Here is a 25,018-nt window from a genome sequence, read left to right as displayed (position 1 = left end):
GATAGGGGAATACTCTCCAAGAAAATTGACACATTTCTCTGCATTTGATACATATGCAATTACTGTCTATTATTTTAATTGTTCACGATGATTACAGTACTGAAGTCATTGATCCAAGATACATAATGCACTCTGGTATAGGGTACTGAAGTGATCGTCCCATATGCCAACTCTGGTATCCTGGATGAAATGTTACTGGTGAATACAGTACTGAAGTGATCAAATCCTGATGCCACTCTGGTATCCTAGATAAAACGTTACTGGTGAATCCAACTTACTGAAGAGATCAATCCCAGATGCCACACTGGTATCCTGGATAAAACCTTACTGGTGAATACGGTACTATAGTGATGAATTCCGATCTGAAACAGATTAACACCTATTTTAAACTCAGAATATAATAAACAAGGGTCAATTTGTTTGCATTGACGCAGTTGAAGAGACTATCACACTAACAAATGAAGTCACCGTTGTTAAAAATATGTAAATATGGCCTAAGCCCACAGTTATTCTAACTAAATGTTTCATATAGACACTAACTAAGCTTACAATGTATCTCTTCAAAACAGTATTTTCATATAATATTTTGCAAAAACAGACTTCAAAACTCCTATAGTTCAATTTCAGGCTGTATGCAACACATACTGAAAGTTTGGCAATGATATATTAAACACTTTTAGAATGAGTATAAGCACCAGTGGTGTTTTCATAAAAAGCAGAAATAGCCATTTCCATCAATCGGTAAGCCGCAAACTTTTAAAGAGCCATTATTTCCTCATGTATTGGATTAATCTGACCAAGTAAAGTTTATATATATATATATATATATATATATATATATATATATATATAAGACAGCACCATAAAAATGGCCTGCCTACTCAATTAAGATTTTTTTCAAAGCAAAATAAGATTTTTCCACTCTATCAGCTTAGCGTTTATATAAAAAATGACATAGAGCCAAACTGAAATGCTTCCAGGAACAAATGGCGCAGCAAAGGAAATGGTAAAAAAAACACCAAAACTGAAAGGTTCATGACAACTGCTAGTGTTTTCATGTATGAGAAGGCTATATGATGTACAAAATGCAGTGATAGCATAATTATGCTAAGTTTAAAAAAAATGCTTAAAATATCTGTTTTGAAGGCTAGATTTGCCTTAAAATTAAGATTACAGCTCTTAACCAGTGTCATACGTTGCTTATTTACACCTGATTAGTATAAATCTCACTCTTTGGAATCATTTACACACAAACAAGTACTACAAAGTTAACTTACATCATCATTCTGAAATATTAGATTCAGAGCTGCAACTCCTGGATCAAGATTGCAGGACCACTGCCATGGGCGAAAAGCCGCAGCAAACTGGAGCTTATTGGCACATCATATTCTGCAAACAAGACACAAAATCAATGTTTGACACAGAATAAGATTATCTTCTTCTACTGTAAAAGTATGAAAAATGCCTGTAAACACTCATTTGAGACATACATAACCTTTTATGTAGGAATTATGCTCCAGTCAATTGTAAACACCACTCAAGCCCGGGAAATAGTGGGGACTTTGATTTTCAGTCCATTCAACCCAGGGTAAAATCCACGCCCTGTAGGGAAGAAATGATGTTAAAATACCCACCAAATGCCCCCCGCACTGCTATATGTTGCACCAAGACAAAACCACCGCATTCACCTGGCACTGCAGTGACACCTGAATGGTAAAAAAACACAGCCCTTTTCCCCGGCAATCCCCGGTTTACCACTGGACATGGAGGGTCCAAGGTTACAACTGACTGGTGCATTAATGCGATAAATGTGCAGAAAAGTTCTTTAATTCCAAAAAAATTATAACAAAAAATATTAAATATAATAGTCTTTTGGACGATTTGCAAAAACTTTTTTAACAACTCAAAGTTTAATCTTTACTAATCGAGTCCCCAGATGCATTTTGAAAGCCTTTAAACCAGACTTTCTTAGAAATCTTTCTTACTTGCAGACAATATTCCTTTCTAAAAAAATCCTTGCCAAGAACGGGTATGGAATTCCTTCACTAGACCATGTTTTGATCAGCATTGGTTCTTGTCCTTGAAAATACCTCTGTGGCTTCAGCAACTAGGATGGCTATATTAAATAAACAATAAATTAGTGTTTTAATTTAATTGCACTCTCACAGATTGAACGTTTTGATCAAATTTTATGAAACAATTGTACCGAGATTCGCTACAGACAATAATATTTTTGGTGCCAATCTGGTGTACACTTTAAGGCATTTTGAGTGTATTTAGGTTTTTTCTTTAATGCATAAAGGGAAAAGGTACTTATCTCAATTCCCCTGCTCACTTTTTATTGCTTTTGCCATCAGAGTTGAGATGCAATTTTTTTCAATGTATTAACTTCAAGTAAATGAATATATATATATTCATGAATGATTGACAGAATGAAAAGTAGTAATATTTCTTTAGATAAGGATCTCATTGTGTTGCTGTGATTGTTTAAGTAGATGTTCATAAGCTAAAAATCATATGCACACTAAATGAAACATAATTCTGCATCATGTGTAGTAAGTTTTGATACTTGTTTGCAATTAATGCAATGTTTGCTTAAAAGAGCAAACGAAATGTGCGAATAGATGCACAATACAGTCCAAGAACAATGAAGGTCAGCAGTTTTATAAGAAAATGATATTATCTCAAAGCCGCAACAAAAACGGCATGAAAGAAATTCAATTCGGAGAGAAACAGTTCATCAATGAGCTATTAAAATAAACACTGATCATGATGTCATAACAAGCGAATGTTAATATCAAAGAGCAAGAAACATACTGGCATTTATTTCAGGGAAACCTTGACAAAAGTCTAGTTTATTTCCAAACTTATTGCCTCCAGTAATACATAACATAGCAATACCTGCATTGCTGAAAATCTGTCCACAGCAGTAATGTCAAAAACCAGGTGGCATGGATGCATTCTGAAATACAAAAAAAGTCTGTAATTTGTGCTAATCTTACATATCCCATTTACAAGTGATTTACACTGAAATCTTAACTATAGTAACACAACTACTTTATGACTAAACATATTGCTATTGAGCATTAGTACACTGTATGTACATGACTTTTTTATTTTGTATGTCATGTTTCTTTGCCCCAATTTATGGAAATATTTTATAACAGGTTCAAGCTTTTTAAGTCCGTTACGTTTAAGATTTATTGAGAAGCTGGGGTCTTATGCACCAGTCAATTGTAACCACGCCCCCCCAGGTCCGGGGGTATACAGGGGATAGACGGGGAAATGGGCCGTGTGTTTACCTTTCAGGTGGCCCTCAGTGCCGGGTGAATGCGGTGGTTTTGTCTTCGCCTGGGGTGCAGGGGCATTTGGCAGGGATCTTACCATCTGTTCGTCCCCACAGGGCGGGGATTTTAGCCAGGGTTGGCTGGACCAAATGTCAAAGTCCCCACTATTCCCCAGACCTGGGGGGGGATTACTATTGACTAGTGCATTATCGCATGCAGATTTCAGTGATTCGCAGAGAGTGTTTACAATATTTCCTGTCAACAACACAAACTTCTTTAGGCATCTGATTTAGACTTTTTTACTTATTAACAAGCAGAAATTTTGACACAATGGCAATTTTATAACAAACTTGACCATGAAATTGAGTGTGAGTAAGCCAGTACAGTTTGACTTACCATTTGAGTGACAAATTACTAAACGGCGATGTAAATTAAAAAAAAATGGAGTTGCACCTAATTTTTTAAGGTGCAGGTCTTTGAAAAGGCATGACGGTCTAAATATAGAGGTGCAGTTGCATATTAAAGATGTGCACCTCCATCGTAAATATAGAGGTGCATTTGTATTTATGTAAGAGGTGCACCTCCATTTTAAAGTTATAAAATATATATAGAACAGAACGTATGAATAAAGAATTGCACAGCTTGATAACATACAGGTGCACCTGTTAAGTAAGTGTATTTTAGTAACATTGATGATTCATGTTGTTTCATTGTAAGGGTATGGCAACTCTCACTCAGTCATTGAGGTTGTTTGGCAGGATGGTTCGCCTTCTCCACACCCTGGACGGACTATTTAGTTACAATATTTCACACGATTTGTGGCCCACAGCAAAACCATCAACCCGCATTTGCCGATTTGTCTTTCAATCACAATCTTGCACTTTTATGGTGTCAGCCTTCCTCTCAACATATTCAGTCACAATCTCAAATCTCCCATAGTTTTGCTTGGCACGAGGGGTCACTCGGCACTATTTATTTGCAATCTTTCACACAATCTGTGGATCAAAACAAAACCATTCATCTTTACAGTCACAATAGCTCACAAAGCCATGGTATTGGACCCCAACCGTCCATTTATCTTTTCAGTCATAATCTTGCGCTCCGCCATGGGTTTATTTGGCAGGAGGGGAAACCCCTCCTGCACCCTCCCCTTCCAACTTCTTAATTTAATAACATCTGTCACAAAAAGTGGTGTTGAATTTCAGTTACCTGATATTTGGACTGCAGTTGTGGCCAGTCGAGCTATCTGATTGGGGCGATTCGGTCCCTTGGCTGATCTCTTGGTCTGAGAATTATAAAAAAAATGTGTTTGTCACTGTGTACTCTATGATACATATAATAAACAAATAATCCACTTTTGGTCGTATATTTTTACATATTAACGTACAATCTTTATCATCAACATGGTGTCGGACCGCAACCGTCCATTGATCTTTTCAGTCATAATCTTGCGCTCCGCCATGGTTTCACTGGGCAGGAGGGGATACCCCTCCGGCAACCTCCCCGCCTAGCCACAATAATGCGCGTTTAGGGAACGTTTTTTAACATTTGGATATTTATTGTTCCCTAGAAGAGTCGCCAACACAAAAATCGTCAAAGACTCTGAAGCGGCTGTTTATATGGACTACCTCCCCGCCCAACTTCTCAATTTACAAAAAAAGTGGTGTTGCATGGCACAAGAGTTCACTTGTCGCGCAATTCCTGTATATATTTTTAGTTTCAATCTCTCAACCAGCGTGTTGGTAATTGAAAGGTGTTCCCATCCTTTGGTCTCAGTCAAAACATCTCACTCATCCATTGTTGATGTTCACAGACGGTACACCCCATCCATCTTTTCAGTGACAATATCTCGCTCAGCCATAGCGATTTCTGAACTGGTCAACCGCATGCCATACGTATATGAAATTGATATCTTCATTGTATGATTTACTGAAAAGTGGTTTTACATTTTTACAAAATAATCATACTGTACCTGGCTGACGTGACAAGCTCTGCTATGTGTACCGGTATAATCCATGGTCGTAATTAAATCGGTAATCCAACAGGAATTAATTCTTCGCAATTTCTATCCGATCAACAACTGTCAAACATCTAAACAGTATTGATATTGTAAAGCCTAAAATGACAACTACTAACTGTCAAGTGTGACTTTCGTATAGAATGTTAAACAATGCGTATGAATATCTTTAATAAACAAGTGAAAACAAAGTATATATCTCAGACAATCTATAGAAATATGTTTTATTTGTGTTTTTGAGTTTACCAAAAGTATTCATAGTAATTGCTTATAAGCATATTTTGAATTATTTCAATAATTAGTTGGGCGCTTTTTCGCCGCATCTCATAGTTTAAATTTCATTCTTCCGTATCGTCACGCTCTGATGACGTTGGTGTCCGGCATGCACGCGCTCAATATAGTGAACAAAAAAAAAAATCCTGGTTCCATCACCTTTACGTCTTTTTTTCAGTCTGATAGTATGCGCAACTTTTGAACGAAAGTAGTGCTATATGTGACCGTAATAGGGCTCTGCCGAGCTTCGCTCGGTTTAGAGCCCGTATTATTGTAAAGGTGAGTGTTTGGAGTATAAAACAGGAGATATCAAATTAAAAGGGCAAAATAAGACACGAGTTACTTTCATGTTCAAAGTATCATAGCTCGAGAATATGTTAACATTACTTTAACTAAAGCACGATCTATCAACTTCTGTACCAGACATGCTCATTTTCATTTCCGTATCCAGATCATGGTTGGTCATCAAAGCTGCTCTTTAATGCGTTGTTCTGTAGTGAATGTCAGTAATGATCAGTGAACAATTTCTAATAATTCGTCAAATTCTTGGCCACATTCTTTTTAACCTGCAATTGATCCAGAAATATATTTGGCAAAAGGAATGCTTACACGCTTAATTAAATATCAATATCGCAAACGATTAAACCTTGTGGCTCTTTATAATTATGATCATATTTAAAAAAGAAAATGTAACATTGGTACAGTTAAAAAAATGGTCATTTTGGAGTAAACTAGTTTTCTTGAAAATGTACATGACCTATCAAAGATTTGTTTTTGTTTTTCATAAAGTGTAAATCAAAAATGCAGTTTTAAATTGATGACTGTAAACTCGTTGTACGAACGTCGCTATTGAAAGGCGTATATCGGGATTAGTATAACTTTTTTGGTCATTGGTGAGAGTGAAAGCATTAGTAAAAATTTATATTAAATGATCGTAAAAACTACAGTGATTACACCTTTTAGTTATAACAGCATTTATTCAGGTAAATAATAATCAAAATATATATATAAAGGTTCAGCAACAAATTCGTTAACATTTTGTATGAGGAACTTTTTTTTATTGCTAATTAGTAACTTGTTAAAAACCATCACACATATGTCTGAAATGTGATTTTGGCGCTCAGTGAGCCACACTAACTTATCCATAGTGTTAGAAATAATATTAACATTTATTTTCAGAAAGAATAAGATACATTGAATTATATTTACGGTATCACTATTAACTATTTAGTTAAAGAATTATTTCGGTTAGAAGGAAACCAATTACATGGTTGTTTTTTAGCAAAGAAATCTACAATCGATGAGACAGACATTTGGAAAATGTCCTTATGGTTCTTTAAATGTAATAATACTTAATGGAAGTCCTTTGTGCTTCAGAAGTATTTCTCTTCCATACTATGTTTAAATAAATAGAACTGCAACTATTGAACATTGTACAAAAGAACACAAATATGCAAACATTACTTGAGCTTGTTATCTCATAACTGTAAACAATTTTCACAGCTATTGTTTCTCGATAAATGCACTAAATTACGATAAGGAACGACACAATCATTCATAAAAACCGTTCCGACATTACTCGTCTTAGTAAATGCAGGGTTAAAACTATGTTTTCATAAAGTCTCATAATAATTGTGCAAATAAGAGGCAAAAAATAGAAAAATAAAAAGACACTACAAAAGCAAACACATATGACGTGGAACATTCTTCGAGCTTGCCATTTTGAATGTTACAAAAAAAGATATTCCAACTATTTCAACTTCTTGCGGACAACCATTTATATATACAGCATGACTGTCTCACTGAATAACTTTATTAAATATAATGGGGTATTAAACGATACCACAAACTTACGAACAGCTTGAATGATTGTTGCGCTAATTAAAGACATTACATATAACTTTATATCCAAATTGATACTTTCGCACGATGTATATGATGTTTCGTTAAAAGCTTTTTACGGCGCTCTCTAAATTAGAATTGTAAGTGATCACAACTATGACGTCTTTACGCGTTTGATCATGAAAAACCTAAACTATGTCTTGCTCCTGAATTCAGGAGTGATATTATTAATGTTGCATATTTATTTAACCACTATTTATGTGTTTATAATGATGGGGCCCTTTAAACGTTCAGTATCACGTCGAGTTATGTGTGTAAAAGCGTATTTATCAATAATTTATAGCGGTCGAGAGGAAGCTGTTTATAAAACGAACGTGACGTGATACAAGTCGTCAGAAAAGTGTCATACCCTAATTTAACTTTCATTTTACGTCTTCTTAGATTATTTTGATATTTAAACGCACTACTTTTATTTACACAATATCTCCCGAAATGAATGACGCCAAAGAGCAAAAGGAATTATGATTCAGTGCATTTTCTTGAATATTAAAACAAATCAGATATTGAATACAATCGAAAAAAAAGCTTAGGAAATATAGTACGTTCCTGAACAATATAGGTGACTTAATAGGGAGTTTGTTTTGTAAAAAAACGTGAATAAACACCAGCTTCTAAAAGGTAGCACTCGACACATGCTACTATACTGATACTGGTGCGGAAAACGACAAGTGTGTGATTTTCCAATACGGCGTTCTATATTTTCACTGTTGGATTTTCAAAAGGAATATGATGGGTATGTTATAAATTGTAATATATAGTTGTTCAGTTGCAAATGTACTTGAGTATGATCAAATAAGGTATGACCTTCATGCAACATATCGTTATAATAATTTTGTTAATTTGAAATTACAATTAGGTATATACAACGTTATCATATCTCATACCAAAAAAACACAACACTTTGAACAATATATTTTTATTTGTTTGTGTTACGTGCTTATTTCCATTTTGGTAAAAGAACAATTCATAAAGCTCTCGGATTGGAAAAGTATTTTAGTGTGGAACGATACTTTCTCCATTGGCAGACATGTGAAGGTCTCCATTATGTTGAAATTCACAGCGGTATTGACTTTTTAATGGATAATTAATTTTCTTTATTTCAATAAAATTGCAATGACGAATTATACGTTACGGGGTTAGAAGGTGATTCTATATGGAAACCATTTTGGATGAGAGCGAAGCTCAAATATGACTATGGTTACACTGCCCTTTATATCCCATATCGGGACACCTTCTAACCCTGCAACGTCGAAAACCTGTTGACATATTAATACATAGATATTAATCATCATCGGAATCGGAAAATGGACCCCATTCTTGCGATAAAATGATTATTGACCCAATATCGAAAAATGTGGGGTCACCTCGTGAACATTCCAGGACTACTGGCGTTGCGTCATTAAAGGCGGAGGCGTGATATTGTAAAATGTCTAAACTATGATATTATCAAACTTGAAAGACATTATGTTCTTTCTGCAGAATGTTAATTGTTTTCTATGAAAAACAACACTTCGTAACATAGCATGACTTAGGTTAATACTGATTTTGCGGCCAATATGAACTGCATATTTTACAGTTAAAAAGTAAAAGTAAACTGTTATGACGTCATATGCTTATCTGTTTCCGGTCTTTAGGCAGGTAGGTCTATATGGCGTTTTTGAAGTGATATTTTTCAGGGTTATAATGACGTTATATGATAAACTGTTTCCGGTCTTCGATAAGACAAGTCAATATTGCGTTTATTTTTTCTACGAAAATTGCTTTTCGTCCAATAATGGACGGTTTATTTATAGATCATGTTTTAATGCTGAATATGTAGTGATCTCAGCCGCTGAATATTTTCCAGGACAGTTTTTATCTCTTCGACCAATTAAACCACGTGAAAACTGTTTGACACTAAGTGAAACTGTGTCCAAAGTCACAACCCGATGTTTTGGCTTCAGATTATTACAAAATGCATACTATTTACGCACTGAAATATTATTTTGAGCAAGAAGCTTTATAAAGTTATATCGAAATTCATTTGTGGTGATGTCTTTCTGAAATGGCAGTGTGGACTGATTCGATTCGTTTCAAAAACTATATATAAACTTATCAGCTATTTAGCATGATGTGATATCACAAAAACAATATTATATTGGCGAAATCGAAATATCTATATTTATTACCCTCATTAGGAGGGGCTAACATTTGCTCCCTGATCTAATTCTAATATGTTTTACATATTGATTCGCTTTAGTATGGACAACACTTGCCTGATATAATATGTTTACTCTTGCTCGCATTTATTGCTGCGTATAGTCTAAAACTGTTATTCGCAATTCGCGAGGTCTGTTAGGAAATCATTCCTAGAATATGAATAACGTAGGTAGTTGAGATGTCACGATGGGCCTATATTCAAAGTATAAATACTCGTTCATTTTAGGGAGTCGAGTTTTGGAGATTGTTTGAGATAGTGAGTTTGTATGTTGTATTCACTAAATAAAAAAACATGGAACTGGAAAACAAAGTCTTTATGTTCAAGATTGAGTTGAGTTGAACAGTTAAGCATCTGTGGTGTAACGTCACAACTAAAATAATGGTGAAAACTTTTTTTCTTGGCTGTAAACACTGGCGGATGTCCTTCAGATGTAGCAATGCATATCGTGATCCACATTTGCAAATATTCACTAACTTCAAAACGAAAACTATACATTTCGGAGCCAGGGATAAGAGTGCATGTATTCGATAATTGTTTTTAAGCTTCAATTCATATTCTAGTAGAATAAGTATAAGATTGACTGACCTTGTTAACAAGATGTATCACCAGTTGACATATTTATTTGTTTATTCGTTCATCTTTTGTTTGAATAATACTACATGTAACTATTGAAATGTCAAAACTCCCTATGGACGGCTGGAGCGTTGTTTTGTCGTAAATATTGTGTCCATGTGATTATTTCTGTTTTTCTTTCACGTTTTGCCTTATCCCTAGGGCAATTATTCCAGTTCCTCAGAATACTTGATTACGATAGTGTTTATATAATTTGAACGTAAACCAATTCATTTTTTTAAATCTAGGTTTGAAGGTTATATTTTTGAAGTATATGAACATACGCACCGCACTTATACAAGTAATACTTTGAGTCTGGAGGATATGTAAAGGTCTGTTTTCTGCATGATAAATTTTCAAACTTTGCACAATCATAAAGCAAGTAATAAGTAAGACAAACCAAACTTTCGTTGTGAGCTTGTAGAGAGACATTTTAAGGGGCAACTGGAAGTGGATCATTTCAAAAGGGAAGCAGTTCTCTAGAATAACTTAAAATGGTACGTAAAGGTGTTTTAACTTAATATACTTAATTATATTACATTAGTAAAAAAGCAAAAGAGTTAATCAATATATTAATGTTCCTAAAGAAAGGTTTATGACAGTAAAATAAAAAATAAAAATCATATTCAAAATACATGGTCACCAGAAATAACCTGAGAACCCAGCAAACAACCTTGATAACTTCCGCTTGCAATATATTTGCCGTTACGTTTGAAATATCAATATGGATAGAAAACTTTTTTTTCTCAATTAAACTCATTGTTCCTAGCTCCAGGAGCTGCGCAAGGGTTTTTGTAGATTATATAAAGCTTCATAAAAAGAAATGCGTCTGAAATGTCTATACGAAGTATTTAACGAAATTATATGTGTTTCTCTTGTCTCTTGAGCTTCAAAACGACACTTGATTCACAGACATATTATATCATATACACTAATCTTTGGGGTCTTGCATGAGGAAAGATGCCATCATGTGATCAGAAATTCGCCACTTAAATGTTTGTTTGTGTAAAATTCTGCCTTTAAAACAATTTATGACACGCCCACAAATCTGCGATTGATATGTTATGGTTGTGTAAAATGCATGTTTATTAATTATTCAAAATCTGATGCACCTTCTATACGCAATTCTGAATATTAATGTATCGTTCTGATTTGATGAAAGTCTCAGAAGATTAATTAAATACTGTCCAATGATATATGTATCCATTATTTTCAGAAAAGATGGATGCCGGCTAATTACCTTCATTTCATCATTGCTGAATCTTGCTTGAATATAAAGCTATGACAAATACTAATTATGACGGTTTAATGTTGATGATTTGTAGCTCATCTTTTTTTATAATTAGATTTGTGCAAAAACTCAAGTTTCATTGAAAGCGGTAGGCTTAATATATTTTCGCTACTTTCATTGAGCAATACATTAATCTTAGATTATAATTAATATCAGATCTACACGTTTTTATTTGTTATTAATTAGTTTTTTTAAGCTGACTATATGTTATTAATTTTAGCAAAACATGTATTGAAAGATGTGACAGAAAAGGCAAAAAAAGCGATAAAAAACGGTATTGGATTTTTTTTTTATAAAAAATAAATCGGTTTTAATGAGTTTCTGTTAGTTCTCTTTGGTGTCCATTCATATAAGTAAGTAACATAACTCTGTAAACGAGTCTCTTTTTTAAATGTATCTGCTTTACTGCTTTTTGTTGGTATTGGTTTTCAGAAAGTTTACCTTGTTTCCACCACTTTTGCCTGAAAGGCTGTTGGTGCTCTACATAATTATATCCAACACTTTTTAATTATTAAAAATCCATATGCTAATTAGCTAGATGTCCGATATTCGGTAAGTTAAGATCCTTTGCATATGCAATATTATATAATAAATGATATAATCAATATATAAACAGTCGTCATTGATATATCTGTGCTCCTTTTTTCACATTCAAAGCGAGAACAAAAATGATAATGATTTTATTTTTGGTAAAATAACTTATAAATGCAAACATTGATATTATGGCAATACACATTCTGACCAAATCAAAGACATGTATGTGTCTATAAATGAAATCAATATAGGTTGTCCTGTATTTCAGATTAACCGGAATATATGCGGCAGACCTCGCACTCTTATGTGACACAGTCAAGGTTCTTCAAAGTTTTGACACTCATGTTATCAATGTGCTAATAGGCCAGTGACCCTGTGGCTAAAAATGCAAATAAAGGAAAAAAATGCACAGAAATGATTTTTGCATATTTGTTTTGTTTGATATAAACTGTGTGTGGAAAAAAGTATAGAAAAATATAAAGGTGCAAAATGTGATTTTTGGGGTAAAATATCAAATATTGTAAACAAATGTATGAATTTCTGGAATTTTTCTGTATCAAATTTGGATTTAGCAAAACAAAATCCATAATAACTCTATTTAATAGATATTATACAGCACCATAACAAACCTTATGTTTAGGCACATCATATATTGTTAAACTTGATTTTTGGGGTAAAATGTTAAAAAAAGTAAACAAAAGTATGAATTTTTGGGATTTGCCTATATCAAAATCAGATCTAGCAATAGAAATTTCAGAATAACTATATTTATTAGATAGTATACAGCACCATAACATATCTATTATATAGACACATCATATATTGTTAAATGTGATTTTTGGGGTAAAGTGTTAAAAAAAAGTATGAATTTCTGGGATTTGTCTTTATCAAAATCAGATCTAGCAATAGAAATTTCAGAATAACTATATTTATTAGATAGTAAACAGCACCATAACATATCTTTAGTATAGACACATCATCTGTTGTGAAATAAGAATTTTGGGGTAAAATGTTGACAAATGTAAACAAAAGTATGAATTTCTGGAATTTGTCTATATTGAAATTAGATTTAGCGATAAAAATTCCGTAATAACTGTATCAAGTAGATAGTATACAGCACCATAATATACCTAATGTAACGACTCATTATTTATAGTGAAATATGATATTTGGAGTAAAATGTTAAATATGTAAACAAAAGTATGAATTTCTGGAATTTGTCCATATCAAAATTTTATTTAACAATAAATGTACCAGAATAACTTTGTTGAATACTTAGTATACAGCACCATAACATACACTATATATTTACACATCATCTATTTAGAAATGTGAGTATTTGGGTAAAAATGTTTAAAAAAAAAATAATGTTCCCTTTCTAGAGTTTGCCAAGAACTGGACAAAATTAAGCTGAAAGGGTACCTAAATAACTGTATTCAACTTATATTAAACTGCTCTACAACAAACGTAAGTTGCAGATTATCATAAAATGAGAAAGGTGATTATTTGGTTAAAGTGTTATAACTATAAATGAACTTGAGAATTTCTTGAATTTGCCAAAAGTCAGTATGGAATTTAGCATTGACACATCAGAATATTATTATTATTATTATTATTATTATTATTATTATTATTATTATTATTATTATTATTATCATCATTATTATTATTATAATTATTTTACTTTTATTTTTTTTATTTATTTTTTTAAATTATTCATCATTAGATAAACAATCAATCAAGGAAATGAAGTCAACGTCATACAATGTTTAATATAACGGCTGATCGTTTCGCAGCAAACTCAATGACGTTGATATAAACAGAAATATGAACTACAGACAAAAAATCGGACTATTAAACTTTTATATGATATTTAATCATGAGGACTTAGTTATTGAGCAGATGTTAATGTGGAGTGAGCAGATGTTAGTGTAAAGTCTGAAAGTGTTGGAGGTTTGACAAGGGGTCAGGGTATGAATAAGATTTAAAATGCTGTTGGGATTCTGTCGCTGCACTTGCAAGGAAGATAATGTGAAGCAGATACGAAGAGTATAACCAGTGGTGTTGCATCATATGAGGGTAATGCTAGTGAAGCAAAACAGATTGGTGAAAATGTGGAAGATAGAGTGGTTGGCAAAACTACCAGTATGAAAGAATTCACGTTTAGAAGGAGACACAGTTGTGCTTACGAATGACAATGCTGGGATCAAAAGTGATGATGAAGTACTATGTGCTAAGTAGTACAGATTGCAGGTATTTCTACAAGTTCAGGACTGGAAAGGACACACTGTTTTGAACCCTGTTGAGAGGGGTTGAGAAGTAATGAGTAACAAACTACTATATCCGTTGACCACTGAAACAGCACCAATTCAGGCTGATATTATGAAAGTTGTACAGTGCGCTTGTCAAACTGTCTGCCCTAATACAGTAACATGCAGCTTCAAGAAGGTTGGATTTGATTGTGTAAGGCCTGCTTCGCATGCAAATGCTGTGGGAATGCCATCAGCGTTTAAGGTTGTGCATATCTTATGCTACATTAAGGCACTGACATTGCTACTCTAATCAACTAGAAACAGAGTTTAATGTATGTAAAAAATAACCAATTATACATATGTTACAAAATATCTACAAATTCACTTTTAGTATAAAACATGAACCATAAAAAGTTACATATTAATTATTTGGGGCTGGTATTAATTGTTTGTGATCAAATTCCAGAAACCAACATTTTCGTTCATGCTTTCAGAACTTTTTATTTCAATATCACATGTCTTGTTTGATCTGATAGCATAAAGGTTTCCAGTGTTATTTTCCACGAAATGTAGCTAAAGTCAGTTCTGCTAAATAGTCATTGTTTGTGAAATAATTGTTCTGTCGTTGATCCAGTTATAGGCAAATACCAGAAATTTGCAAATACATTTCTGTTGTTTTTTTTTCATTAATTTTTTTATTAAAATTGTACATAATATTCAGCCATATAAGCTGTTTCTATACTTTACAGTAAATTATTTTTTAATATATGGCAATTGAACATGTAAGTGATTGATTCCTAATATTCCATGTTTTGTTATGTTTTACCCTATAAATCGCACTGCCTACAACACGATGTTTCCATACTTCAGGTATGTTATGCTCAAATATAATAACTATTAAATACAGTAATTCTGGTAGTTTTGTTGCAAATTTGACCAAGTTATTGACAAAATCCAGAATTTTTCATTTTTATCTAATGTGTCAAACTTTTAACTTCAAAAATCACCTTTCACACAATACGATGTTTCTATACTTAAGAGTTGCTGTACTGTAATATAATACCTATAAAATAAATAATAAATAAATAATTCTGGCTGTATTCTTGCAAAATTTGGCTAAATCATCGGCAAGTTCCAGAAATTCTCACTTTTATTTAATTTTTCAAACATTTTACCCCCTTAATCTCATTTCTCACTCTACAATGTTTCTATACTTGAGGTTTGTTAAACTGTACTATAATATATATCAATTACAGTAATAATCGAAAATTGTGTTGCAACAATTGACACAATTCCTGGCATTTTCCAGAAATTCTCATTTTTATTGAATTTTTCAAACATTTTACACCAAAACTCACATTTCACACAATATGTAGTTTCTAAACCTTAGGTATGTAATTATGTATTTTGTTATCATTTCATTACAAATACTCTGGTAATTTTATTGCAAAACTTGACAAAGTAGTCGACAAATTCCAGAATTTCTCATTTTCATTTATTTTTCCAAACATTTTACCCCAAAAATCACATTTCTCAAATTTACATACCTTCTAAACTTAGGTATATTATCATGAAATACGTTTCTATTATATACAATAATTATGGTGATTTTATTGCAAAACTTGACAAAGTAATTGGCAAATTCCAGAAATTCTAATTTTCATTTAATTTTTCAAACAATTTACCCAAAAAACATATTTCACAAAATACAGTGTTTTATTAAGTTTCGGTATATTAAACTGTATTATAATATATATTACATATAGTAATTCTGGTTATTTCAATGCAAAATTCGATACTGTTATTAGCGAATTCCAGAAATTCTCATTTTCATTTAATTTTCCAATCATTTTACCCCAAAAATCCCTTTTCACAAAATTACGTAGTTTCTATACTTTAGGTATATTTTACAGTTATTAGTATAATATCTTTTTAATACAGTAATCCTAGTAATTATATTGCAAAAAAATTACAAATAATTGGCAAATTCCAGAAACCCTCATTTTCGTTTATTTTTTCAAACATTTTACCTCAAATGATAATGATGTTTTATCGATTCTAAGTTTTGCGGAATAATTATGGAATTCTTTTTTTTTCATGTACTTTTTATTAGTTGATCATTCAACGTTTAACCTTAAATTAATTCATATTTGTTAAACCTCAGCTAGGGCCTTATTAAAGTTCACACTGTGATTTATTATATGCATTGATGTATGTCATTGTTGTTAGCAATAACAAAATCCTGTTAAAGTTCACTCATATTTTGTTAAATTTTATAAAACATTAAGGATATAAAAAAATAAAATAAACAAGACAATACAATTGTGTCTGTTAATTTATGATTGTTACTCCATCACTGATTTGTTTTATTCCATACACAATGTACATATCAGTTTATAAATATGTTGGTTTTAATATTTTTCCAGATTAAATACAGACAACTTTGTTATGTTATATAAATGCTAGAGAGAGAGGCTTACTGCGTGAGTGAAGCTGTTTCTATTGCCATATTTAAAGGCATTTGTCTTGATTTTCTAAATTTTCTACCTTTAGAAAATGTAGAAACTTAGCTGAGACCTATGGCACACATCATTTATTAAACAGTTTGTTTGTGTGATATAATTGGTTAGCGATAAATTTAACAATGATAGTAATTTCACTGTAATCATGTGCTTCAGAAATAGTTATATTCAACGTGGTCCGTGAATCACTATATGGCTTGTCATCATATGAATTTTCACAATTACTACGCAAGTACTCCATTAAAACAACAACAATATAAATCATGAGATATGTATCTACAGCCAAAACATGCTTGCATCACTGTTATTATCAGTTTGCCCCAAAAATAACAATTCCGAACAAACCTCGTATCACCCAATAAACACAAACATACAATGTTGTTGTCGATCAATAGGACGCAATACATTTCAATGACGTTGTTATATCGACATTCGTTATATATCTTACAAAAAAATAGAAATACAATTAAATGGTACTAACAACGCAATAAAATGTCACTTTTCAGTACGTTAAACAAGCAAAAAACCAAGAAAGCAAATAAAACGGTCTTTTATTTCCCCAATGTTCTGTTATTTAAATAATGTTTTGCTTTTTTCAATCTGGCGAATGCACACCTGTCAGAGTTCTTAAAGTTATATTGATTTCTTTTGTTACTAGTTGCATAAAGTCTAAGTCATGCTGAAAAGGTAAGGATATTACTTCTTTAAAACACTTTTGTTACGATGTAGTATTTGACATTCTAATTTAAAACTGGATGTATAATACATGTTTGATTTCAATCAAGTTCTCTGTTAAATGCCTGATATGTAATATTTTAAAAGTTTAAAGAAATTGAATTGTCTTCTCAGAAAACATGTCAATATTTCAATGTTACTGATCAAAATTGAGGCTAAGTTTCAAATGAAAAACTGTTTTATCAAAATCGATTTTAAGTGATTTTCTGAAATATACTTATACTTATTTCGAGCATATTTCATAATATGCAGTGCGAACATATATATGAAGATGTGTCAGCGATTCTACAGTATGAGAATCTATTTGAAAACAAATAGTAAAAAGTTGCATATGTTTTATAAGAAACTTTATACATTTTTGGCAAAAACAATTGCCATACAAATACATATATATCAGGCATTAGCAACTTGTAGGCTGAGTCTTAATGGTAGTTTATACGAAATTAAAACGCTTTCTTGAATAAATCTGTATGTGTTAAATGAACCTGTCTCTGCATTAAGCATTGTTTTACATTAAATATGTGGTCAACGACTTGTTTAAGGTTATATTCGGAACTCCGCCCGTAACATATATCCATTATTCATTGCATGCTTTGTTTTTGTATAAAACCGTTTATAAACATAAACCAATCAGATGTGAATATGTATGACATTACTATTTGGTCATACTTGATATTGTATTAAATTTATTGGCACGAAATAGTTCCCATATGTTATCGTAGTAGTAATGTAGATATTGCTTTACCCAACAAACAACACTTTTCGTAAGAAGAATTGATTATAACAAATGTTAGGTAGTGCAACATTCGATTTACTTTGCCAATACGTATGTATTTCTACAGTAAGGGGACTTGATTTTACAAGCAGATTTTATTCCGCATGTCAGTTCTGTTTTATCGCACACTCGTGTGATAGGAAACACATAATGGAGTTGCTGTCACAGAAAAATCGGGTTGGAGGTTATATTAAATGGCCACTGGCACACAAAGCAAACACACATTTCTTATTAATTTCTACTATGATTTGGATAAAACAAAACGATAGGAAACAAAATAAATGGGTGTTGGCAGCAATGTTTTAGCGAAATGTCAGGGAGATCATCACTGCGTATTTTTACGTAGGTATACAATCAAATCATATTTGTGTTTTTTCTGTAGATATTCCGAGTCTGTTTTTATAGTTGTCCTACATATTTTTGTTTCTATTTACAGAACTATTCATGGTACTGTAATTATCCATTTAAGGAAAGGACCATATTTGGAAACGACATTAAGGAATTCTATTGAGTGCTACAAATGTTAACACCATAAAATATGCAAGTCCTAAGATTTAAATGGGATATGGTAGTATTGAATCTTAAAAGAAATATACGAAAGACCGGTGGTAACATTTCAAATTCAATATTTCCTTTTCATAAATTTATGATTTCAACTTCACAAATTCACGATTTCAACTTCACTATTTCACGATTTTACCTTTACGATTTCACGAAATTACGATTTCAATTTCACGAATTCACGAGTTTACCTTCACGATTTCACGAATTCACGATTTCAACTTCACGATTTCACGAACTCACGCTTTCAACTTCACGAATTCATAAAAAAATGCCAAATGACAATAGCCCACACGTTTCGATAGGAAAAACGTGTGCCCAAAAGTATTTTTTTAAATAAAAGATTTCAACAAGGTTTCAAATAGTTATGTTTAGACCCGGAACAACTGACCTTGTGACAACTTGTGTGTTGCATATAACTAAACAAACTTTCGATTACGACCAGAACAAAAGTGAGGACATGAAAAAATCATCTGGTTTTAACTAATGCAATTACTAAATCAATAATTGTTGATAAAAATGACTTACCAATTCAAAAACACATCCGAATGCCATCTTGATTACAAGGAATACACAGTCAACTTCCTCCTTTGCCTCTTGGTGATTTTTCCCGCAAATGGTTTAACGTCATCAAGTAAAAGAAGGTGAAATAATGAAATCGTAAAGTTGAAATCTAGAAATGATAAAAACAAGAAATCGTGAAATCATGAATCTGTGAATTCGTGCAATTATGAAGTTGAAATCGTGAAATCGTGATTTCATTGAATGGAAATCTAGAAATCATGAATGCGTGAAGTTGAACACGTAAATTCGTTAAGTTGAAATCGTGAATTCGTGAAGTTGAAATCGTGAATTCGTGAAGTTGAAATCGCTAATTTGTGAAGTTGAAATCGTGAAATTGTAAATTTGTGAAGTTGAAATCGTGAAACTGTGATTTCGTGAAGTTGAAATCGTGAAATCGTGAAGTTAAAAACCTGAATTTGTGAAGAGGATATCATGAAATATTGAAATTGAAATGTCACTACCGGTTTTTCAAAGAAACCACTAGAAATTGGACATTTCAAGGTGAACATAATTATCTCCACAGAGAAGCACAACACCCAATTAATCTTCATCGGAGTCTGACTATAAATGTTTTAATGTTAACTAGATAAAAAAGCGCCTACTATTCAGTTAAATCAAACTTCGTGATAAAAGCGTTTACATTAATAAAACCGTTGCTAACTAGTTAGTTCCTAACTCTCATTCAAACGTGTTCAGACAAGCATACGTAATACATTTGAGTTTGATCGTCATGGATAATTAAAACACACTATTGTTCGCAAATTAAATTAGGTTTTAATGTAGGATTTTATGAAGGGTTAATTGATCTTGGTTTTTGCTTAGTTCAAAATAAACAAATATCGAGTTTCGAATGCAGTGCAAAACAATGGTTAACCAACGACCTAACTCATGCAAGTAAAAGCGAATGCTGCCGTCAGTAATGAGGCGTGTTTTTATTTATCACGTGGAACTTACTACTGCGGAGAAGTGCTCAATACCATGCAAATAACATGTAAAGTTTACATTGATTTTACTTCAAAGTGTCAATTCAATTGGAGCTTTAAATTACGCTCACAAGTATTGCGCAGTTACAACGGAATATCTTTTAAGTATTTTTGCAATGGACGTATTCTTCGGTGCGAAATGACATTAATATCGAGCCTTGTTCAACATGTTTACGAGCACGTTTTGCTAAGCTTATATTCAAACGGTAGTAAGTTGTATTGGATATGTATACATTGACAAAAAGAGCATTTAACGACCTTTCATAAACATTTCCAAGTCCAATTTCCGTTGTGTGTTCTATGATATCATCATATCGACAATATGTTGTGCTTTGTGCTGTCACATACACAGATATTCAAATGGGTTTTAATATGGTTAGAAGTATTTTTTTCTCATTTGAGATCTGTCAAACATGCTAAAGTAGCAAAACCAAATAAACAGTCTATCTTTGATTTTCGTTCCAGCGAAGTATCTTTTCAGTTAAAGTTGCGCGGTTTACATATACGCTAAATGCTGACGAATGCGTTTTGATAATCTTTCGTCATGTTACAAATAGTCCTACAGCGAAATTTTCTTACACGAACTTTGCATTGCTGTGTATAGAAAATGTTGTGTTTTTTCTCATAATTTGGTACCAGGAGCCTTTTATACCAGAATCCAAAAGATGGCACAGCACCACCTTTTGTTCAAAACAAACGTTACCAATTCTACTATTTAGTTTTTAAATATTTGTTCTTGAACAAAACTATACTTTGATGATATTTAGATATAAACCAATGAATTCTAATTAAATTCTACTGATATTCATATCATATATCAGCCGTCACAATGTCGAAATAGCCGGCAGATAAATAAGTCAGTTTTTGTTGCAATTATTGTTTGATCGACAGTAATTTTGTTATATTTCTTTTTTAAAATGCATTGGTGCAATTCCTACTGCTTATGACATAATTGCCACCATATATAAACTAGCATGGCGTTTAAAATGGCCGCCATATAACACTGGAATATCCGTATAGTAAAGAAAACTCGCACTCTTTTTTTCATCGATAAGCATGCCATTTTTTATTGAAAGACACAGTATAAATTTGTGGTATTTATTCAGAATTGTAAGATATACTTCAGACATGTTTGATTGATTATAAATACTAATATACTGTATCGTTTTCGTCCGTGTTAAATAAAAAATGTTAAATGTATAATCAACTTCTCCATTTGCGTTGATGGTCTGTCAAAAAAAGTTAAAAAATAGTTTAATGATATTGTAATTGAATGAAAAAATATACGTTTGAGTATTCACTGAGTAAATCATTTTGAACAAAATGGCGTTTTAAATTTTATCCCACATGGCTGCAATATATTCCATTATGATGGATTTCTTCAAATATGTGTGCAGTGGCTATCTTTTTTTTGTCAAAAAATATATTTTGGTTGCATATTTAAAGTACCTTTATTTACATTCTAAGCATTATGACACTTTTTGACAAACTATCATAGTATTATATTGTTTTTATTTATTAATAAATTTGATGTAAACGTCTTTGCAGTTCTTCAACGATCTTCGTTCGAAAATTGTCTGAAAAATTTCAAAAAGTTCAGTAATAAGAGGTACAAAAGATTCCTCCCACTATCTTGTTTTGAATTAAACATCTTAAACAATTCAAATTTCTCGTGCTATGTTCGAACCGATATGTATTTGCATGCACAATTACTTTATTATGATCACATTTCTTTCTATGAAGTATTTTACAGCTCAATGATTAACGTTTCAATTAATTATTATCTTTGTTTATAGGAGCTTTCTTTTTCATTTCAACTAATTAAACATTTCATTGTTTTCAACAACAATTAAATTGTCAGGTTATTATGTTATCTGTTACATTCAAATCGCGTTAGGATAATGGCTTTTTCATGGGAGTATTTATTGCATTTAATCAATCTGTATGGTCGCAATATTATGAACTGCATTTACAAGGTTATTTATAGCCACCCCCTCCCCCCCTCCCCCTACAAAAAAAAAATAAAATAAAAAAAATACTTAGATAATGTCCTAATGATTTTTAAAATGGAATACCAATATAAAAAACGTACCTTACAATGGGGTTTGGCACCGATCTTTTATGTCAATGAATAGACCGTTATTTCCAAATTTGCTTGTATTTTGTGCTTTCAAAGGCTCTCTTTGACTCACTGTTTGTGAATGTACAAACTTTTATATTTAAACGGTATTTATTTAAAAGCGCTTATGAAGAACATTACATTAACTAAATATGCTAAGTCGAGGTGTTTCGTGAGACCAAAAAACATGAAACCGGCCTGTCGAGCTTAATGACGACAAACAAGGTTAACCTACGCCCTGGCAGTGATTCGAACATGGAGCGCGTTGGTGAGACGCGAGTCAGATAACCATCGCTTTTACAACAGAATCTTTTATTTTGACTATAATAAATTATATGGTAAAATGATGGTTTTCCTTCAAGCATTGTATCGCCGTAATAGTTATGTTGGTAAATTACAGACTACTTTTTACATTTTGACAATGTTACTATATTTCTTTCTTTTCTTGGCAATTACAACAACAGTGCAGGGACATCAGAATATCATCTCAATTTGTGTCTTATTGTAATACACAAAGCACGAACGCAATTTAATCGGTTTTCTATTTCCCCAAATGTCTGAAGCAAGGTTAAACATGAAAAATTGACTCTCAAGTGCAATTTTATATTTTCAAATGTATTCAAAAAAATATCTGTATGCAGCGATATCGGTTCCATTGCATTCTGTGATTTGTTAGATTCCATGTCATATAAGCAAAGTGCACTAACATATTGAATTGATACTAAGGGTGTTATTAATCACGATGCATCATTCGAATAAAAGCTGCCTCCAGTGGCGTGTCAGTAAAGGGGAATGTGCAATAAACGAAGTGTAATAATATATCCATAAACAACTTAGGGTATAAATGATCAGAATCGATTATTAAAAAAATTGTTGCTTTCTGTGGCATACCCGTAAAGGAATGTGCAATAAGCAAAGTGTAATAACTAATCCATGTCATACAATGGGTGTAAATATTAGAACCGATTATTCAAATAACTGTTGCTCTCAGTGGCGTGCCAAAAGCAATGAGCAAATAGCAAGGCCTAATAACTTGTCCGTATGCAAAAATGGCAAGAAGGTTCATTCTAGTAGGACCAATTATGGCCTGTAAACAATCACAAATGATCGTGCTCAGACCACAGATTGGCAAGTGTTGCATTGCGTATTGCTTGTGTATCCTTAACTGTCACTCCAAATGACGCTTTAGCATACACAAGATTTTAGAGATTCTATTTAAAAATAAGCGAGTGCCAATGTAAGACCTTGGTCCGCTTCAATGTTTAAAATGAAATACGAGCGAGCAATTGCTATGATAAAAGGGAGCCCATGGTTCTATATTATGTCATATTTTAAGAGTATAATTGGAATAGTGATTTCAAACGAATGATATTTCAGATTCAATTGCCTTTCCAAAACTCTCTATTTCTATAACTTTGTTTAACATGTTTGAAAAAACGATCTTCACATCAAATGTATCAGTAATGTAATAAAATGTAACGAAATATATCACATTAATTGTGCAAGTGTATATTGATCTTGATAAGCATATTTATAAATGTTCAGGTAGTTTTGACAATTAAAGAACACGTTACAAAACTTAACTTCATCAGTGTTCTTTAAAAAGTGATCACGAAACGCATTTCCTGTGTTTGATGGCATAACTAATTAACGTTCCGTGGGCAAATATAACGTCATTATTTTGTCTCGAATGTGCTTGCACAGAAGGGTGAGTTTTGTTTTCAGTTGAATTTGTAACTACGATGAATTGCCGTTTACCTTTTATATCGCATACTACTTTTAGTGCAGAGACAGCCATGTATCAGCACTGTTTAAAAAATAAATAATAGACCTTCATCTGAATTTCCGTTTGTGTACCCCATTGTGCCATGAAAAGTGTATTGTAAAAATGCCATATATCTTGATGTTTGTCTCTCGAGCGTGAAGACAGGCGAATATTCTTGCAAATATTCAATTACTTCAAAATGGATCATGTTCATTTGATATTTTTCTGTAATTATTAAACAAAAGGTATATTAACCAAGGGAAGCAGTACCCGTAAACGATAAGTTTTGTACTGCTTCACTTTATATTTATATTAATGACATACTTTGTGTAAGCGTTACGGCCCTTTCTAAACAATGTTTTATTTTGGCAGTAGTTTGTACATTTTAACATAGCGTTTACTACGTCCTTCGTTTAAATTATACTATATTAAAACGTCCATTTGTAGAGATGTCAAACTAAACTGCTGAAGTATTGTTGCTTCCTGTAAATTTTATGTCTGTTTTCACGTCTTAAAGCAGGAAATAAACGCTATTGCCTTATCCTTTGGGCACCCATTACCGTACCACAAAATACCTAATTTCTCTTTATCCTTAAATAGAATTACCATTCTCACGTTCTGCAGAC

Source organism: Mya arenaria, chromosome 13, assembly GCF_026914265.1.
Source record: "Mya arenaria isolate MELC-2E11 chromosome 13, ASM2691426v1".
NCBI classification, from domain to species: domain Eukaryota; kingdom Metazoa; phylum Mollusca; class Bivalvia; order Myida; family Myidae; genus Mya; species Mya arenaria.
The sequence above is the reverse complement of the archived record's forward strand: the minus strand, read 5'-3'. Positions refer to the sequence as shown.